This window comes from Geospiza fortis, unplaced genomic scaffold (assembly GCF_000277835.1).
Source record: "Geospiza fortis unplaced genomic scaffold, GeoFor_1.0 scaffold162, whole genome shotgun sequence".
In the NCBI taxonomy this organism is placed as follows: Eukaryota; Metazoa; Chordata; class Aves; order Passeriformes; family Thraupidae; genus Geospiza; species Geospiza fortis.
Genome location: NW_005054316.1, coordinates 4,034,756 through 4,040,850, shown reverse-complemented (window position 1 = coordinate 4,040,850; position 6,095 = coordinate 4,034,756).

Sequence of the window (6,095 nt, the reverse complement as noted above, 5' to 3'; positions counted from 1 at the left end):
TTGCCATCCCTGGGATGAGCAACAGGCAGGGGATTAGTCTCTCCTGCTATCACTAATTATGTGTAAACGCACGGGTTTGGGGATTTATAATGAGATCTCAGGAGATGGGTTCTGCTATTACTAATTGCTACTACTCAATTGAATGGAAAGATTGGTTTAGATATCTGTGGTAGGGATGCTGTAAAGCACTGCAGAGCTGTATGTGAAATTTGGGAAAGTGGTGCTTCATGCAGTCCCTTGAACTCAAGGGCGTTTGAGCACTCATGATCAAAGGTGAAGGTCCTAACTCCAAAGCAAAGCATGAGCATGATGTTCTCCTTGTGCTGAAGCTCAGTCCCATTGACCCAGACCTTATTTCCTGGTGATGGGACCAGGCCAGCTGCAGCGCAGGGACAAGGTTTCTCCCTCCAGCCTCCTAAACACAGCCAGTGCAGCAGGCTTACCTGTCCCTTCCCAGTGACCAGGCAAAGCCCTTTGTGGTGATAACAGCCAGCTATTCCACATTCCATGTCTCAAAACATTACCGAGGTTTGTAGCAGTTGTGTATGCTCGCCTCTGCAAGCAGCAGGGCAGGCTGAGCTCAGCGCTTGCTGAGCTCTCCCATCATCCTTATAAACAGATGGGCCTCCTGTACAAGTCATGTCTCGGCTGCATTTAGCTAACAAAAGCAACAATCCAAATCTCCATTGCCCCTGCAAGGAATAATGAGGATTAGAGTCTCATCCAGAGTGCGGGAAGGCTCATTTGCATTTCTGGTCTGGCGATTCCCCTCTTTTCCATTATGTGAAAGGACCCTCTCCCCAAGGTCTTTCTGTTCTATTCCTAAGACAAGGGAGCTAAAAAGCTTTCATTGATGGGGGAAAGTGGAAGATCTTGTTCATCACATCTCATTTATACATAATTCCTACACATCATACGCTTCTGGCACAATTAGCATTTAATTCATTTCTCTCCAGAAGAATACACCAGTCGTCTCCGTGGCTGCCCTGTTTGTCGTCTCCGGCTGTGGGAGCCGTACTGGCCAGGTGCAGGGACAATGGCTGGCTATTCATTGCTCTGCACCAGCTGTTACCCTCAGCATGCTCCCAGTCTGGGTCCTGCTGCTAACAACCCTGGTATGGCTGCTGCTGCTGCAGCTTTAATTTTATTTTGAGAGCTAATCCCAAATGATTGCTCTGAGAACGTGCCTTAGTGAGGGGTAAGTATATTTTGTGGAAAGACATGTTCCAGGCTTTAAAACTGTCACAGAATAGCTCTGTGTGAACTTTTAGGGTTTTTTCCCCCAGGCTCGTGGGAGTTGCTGACTGGTGCAGTCAGATAATGCCAGCTAATGAATCACTCCCCTGCCATCGGCATCCACCAAAATCTGTGTTCCAGCATATAGGTCAAATTGTGACTGATTGCACCAGCAATAGCCAGTGCCTGATAAAAAAATGTATGGATGCCAAAAAGGAGCCACCAGTATATTTCAGCCCTGCAATGATCCTGGAGCCAGCAGCAAGCCCATTCCATCGGGTCTGCTTGTGACAACAGGAACTGGTCTGCACCAGGCAGCTTAGAGGTCTCAGGTCATTGCTGATTCTGGGTTTTTACTACATGGGAGAGGAGAGGAGAGGAGAGGAGAGGAGAGGAGAGGAGAGGAGAGGAGAGGATGGTAATGGGAGTTCAGTCAGGAAAGATGAAGAGGCAATGATAAAAGAGAGGAGAGGAGAGGAGAGGAGAGGAGAGGAGAGGAGAGGAGAGGAGAGGTTCATAATGAACTGATGGCATAGGAAAGAAGAGAAAATTTGCATACTAAATGTTGTGAGGCCTTTGAAGCCTGGACTGAGGATCCAGGTCCTAGTAATTTGCTTTCAGAAGCATGAAATCCATAATTTCCCATTTAAAAAGTGAACAAGACCATCTGGGTTTTCAGGGAATTTCTGGTTCTGTTTTCAAGTCCTACTGTCCACCAAAACATTAGCTGTGAGGTTTTTAAAAATGACTTTGAACAAGATGTGTTGTAGCAAAGCAAAAGATATAATTTGCAGCTGTATGAAAGCAATGTAAAAAAAAAGAGAAAATAAACTCAGAAATATTTTCTTAGCCTTGATTATGTAATTCACAGATCTCTTCCAACTAATTATCTTTAAATTAATAATTTTCAACTAATTGCTTTACTTTAAAACTTTTTTCATTATTATTAAATAGAGACAAAACCTACTCATAGCTATGTCTGTTACATTTTGCTTAAATTGATTGGATTTTCCTCCCCCACATTCTCAGCTCAGTCTGTTATATTATCAGTCAAAATCCCACATTGAAGAATGTACTTTCTGCCTCTGAGATTTCTGCTCACTTCCCTTCAGATGAGAGAAAGAATTTGCCAGTACTTTGACCTTTCTCTTTCTACTAATCCAGCTTGAATCAGTAGATGCCAGAGGCAGCTTAGTTATTTCATATTTTTCCAGTTTTATATGCCAATAGGGCATCATTCTTTATATAGACTCAGGTCTGAAGAATAGTACATTTTGTTCTTTTACAGGCCAACAGAACAAGACAAATTGGATGCTGTAAACATCTAAACAGAACTAAAATTAATGAGTGGAACTGCAAGCTTTGAGAGAGGTCATTCAGAAATAGCTTTAATTCCAATAGACTCTGTATTAGTGACTCAAAATTGTGTACATAGCCAATTAAACCATCAGTTCATGGTGAGATACAGGGATGGGGTCTGCTGCATATGTTCTGTGAATTATTGACTTTCCTTACAGGAGATGTGCCTTCTCTTCCAGCAATTCCACACATGTATGGTATGATGCTGAGCAAATCATCCTCCCTAATGAGTTTAAAATCTCACATTCCTTAGAATGAGGGCCATTATATGGATATTCTTTGTAAAATTCTTTGAAATCCATGGCTAAAATCATGCCTTACACTGAAAAATCAATGGCATTATGCATTTACAGAGGAACTTCTCAGGGTGCTATCCTGAAATTAAACAAAAATGTATTCGGCAATTCAGGAGTGTTCTAGTTAGATTAATCTCTCTGAAAAGGCCATATTCCCAGATCAAGGACAATTTTTTTTTTTTTTAATTTTCAGCTTTGGCCCAAATTATATCAAACTCAGAAATCATTAGTATTTCCCGCAAATGGCAAGTTCCAGGGGAAAAAAATAATCACAAATAACAAGGAAGGATGGCTTCCAAGAGAAATTACATTCCCAAGTGAATCCTGAATTATAGACAATGAGTGCCTCAGGCAGGGGGTAAGGAGGAAAAGAAAATTAGTTTTGCAGGATGCCTGAAGAGAACCAAGCAAACATTGAGTATCTAAATTAGTATTTATCTTCTTTTTGTGTTTTAACCTCCATGCCTAGCCAAAATTCAAGGTTCTGTAGTAATTTTCTAGTAAGAAGAGTAATGATAAGAGAAGTGGGTGGTTTTTACACAGCTCCACTTGTTTACAAATAACGTACAAAACTTTACTTCCTTGAACAAGGCAGAACCAGCAAGCCGGAGACAGCTGCTCAGAAGGGGGCCTGGCACGGCCACCCACCAGCACTTGGAACAGCAAGATCCCAGGAGATTTTCCCAGGACCATCTTCCCTGTGCTAATTCACACTGTAGCTTATGTTTGGCTTGTCCCATTCCCTCCTGGGTCCTCCTAGGCTGCTTGCATAGACACACAATCCAGGTAGTGGGTGCTGCAACTGAGGCCTCTCTCAAAGCCCCCGCTGCTGGGCACAGCATTAAGCTAAAAGAGGCCACTGCAGATAATTTTGGTGAAAAGTTGGAAAAAAGCTTGCATGGCAACCTGAAAACTGAAAAAGGAGAAGATAAGAGGATGCCCAATGTACTTGCTTTGCCACAGAAACACACCCTTAATATAAGGGCATTTGTTACTCTGGCCCTGGTTGCTGCTTTGAACATCTGAGGTTTGTGATTTTTCAGGAGCAGACTCCATTAGGTAATAATTCAGTACCCTTCTGCCACAAGAAGTATTTGGGATGAGTTGAGCAGGATGAGGATGGGTAAAAGTCATAAATAACACAAAGGTGGTACACAAATGCCATCAGCATCTCCACTTGGCACAGTCATTGCCATTCCTGTCACAGGCTGAAAGGTCTCTCTTTCTGCAAGAAGTCTTTTTCAACTTCCAAAAGAAAAGTGTGTTGGATATCACAGAGTTTCACACCGGGGAACATGCATGAAATCACTGTAAATGATAATAATGAAATCGTAGTATATATGTAATTTGCAGCAGAAAAAAACTGCTACCAACCAGAAAGGAGACACTGGAAAAGAAATTGAGATGTCTTTTTTATTCTCTTATTTGCCATTGTCCCTTGATATCTCTGAGCAAGACTGAGGGCTCTGGAGCAGATCATTCTGCTCCATTCTCCTTCTCTCTTTTCTGTAATATAGGCCTCTGCATTACAGAAAGGAAAAGCTGGTATTGGAACCACAAGCTCAAACAATTCTAGTGAATCCATACGAAATTTATGGAGTATAGCTCCAGGTACATGATTAAAAGGGTGGAAAGTCTGAAGGTGATATTTAGTCTTTGGAAAGAGATGAAGAGTCTTGGAAGAGCTGTGCTTTTTTTTTTTTTCCCTAAATTCCCTTATCTCTAATCTGAAAGAGTAGGTCTCTCAGGTATTGAGTTTAAATTTAGATTGCAGTGTTGTTTACCACTCTGTTACAGAAGTCAGATAGATTTGATGTCCAGACCTGTAAATCCTTTGCAGTAAAGCAGGGAAAAATAATGAAGTCACAGAATGAACACCAATTAATGGAAGTGTATGAATGAATGGCCTGTGGGGTGTTCCCATTGACTGCTGTGCTGATTTATATTGCTGTCATCACAAACTTCTTGTGTCATTTCTGATTGTACTCAAAGAGTATTGTTACAATCAGGTTGAAATTTGTCTCTGTGGGAGGTATTGCCCTGACAGAAGGATGAGGATGATCTGTAATACAATTGGCCCCTTAAGACTGCCAGATGACATTCACTGGATCTTCATCACCATGCATAGAATGCCCAGAATTTGGGAATGGTTAACCATGGGATTTCAAAACATACCTCCACTAAACCTTCAGATAAAAGACAAACAACCACCTTTGTGTGGAACCAAGGAAGGGAAAATCCAGGCACCTCCCTCCATGCCTGAGCAGGAGTTGAAAGCAGCTGCTCCTGCTGAGGTTCATGCTCATGCTGCTGGGGGGTGATGTGTGCACACATTGCAGCTAATCACACTCTGTACATCAGACTGCAAAAACCAAGACAAATTAATCATAATTTCTCTTTGCCAAGTAAATACTGAAACATTCATCTTGCATACAGGAAAAGCGAGTCATCAAGCTGTCACAGAAAGAGCTGGGGCTGGTGCCAGGACCAGGAAATAGTTATCCAAGCTCTCCAGTGCACTAGCTTTCATCCTGCTTCCCTCAGGCAAAACAACTGATCTCCCTCAGAGTTAAACTCAAGCTAGTTCCTCTGGAATAGGGAAAATGGCAGCCCACCTGTCGTGGTATCCCTTGGATCCTCTCTGGGAAGAACAGATTGCGCTTCCTAACTTTTGGATACTTGTAACTTGCTCTTTGCTGAGAGGAAATGAGGAGCCCCATGCAGTAGTTCTAGGGGTTTCTGATTGCTTCTATAGGGGCAAAATAGCAGACACAAAGAATAACAGTGACAAACTTTGAAGACCAGCTAATGTTTCATTTCCATCTAATTTTCCGAATTTCCTATGTGTGCATTTAAAACACAGATGAAGATTAAAAGCTTCCCATTAAAAAATAAAACCAACCGCCTGGACTTTCCTTAATCTCAGAGGCATCACGGTGAGATCTTCACAGATCCCATAGCTGACTATTTTTTTCAAAGGCAGGCCAACACAGGCTTCTTGCTCCTGTTTTTATAGCTCAGTTCATCCTACAGACTCTCTGTTTGTAGGACCATGAGATTGCCTGTCTTGATATACACATGCAGATATGGTTCAGCTGGCAGACTTTTCATCTCCCTACAGGACAAAGGCAATATAATAAATAAATAAATAAACAAACAAACCTTCAAACTTAGCAAAGAAAATAAGATGCTTGGACAAACCGA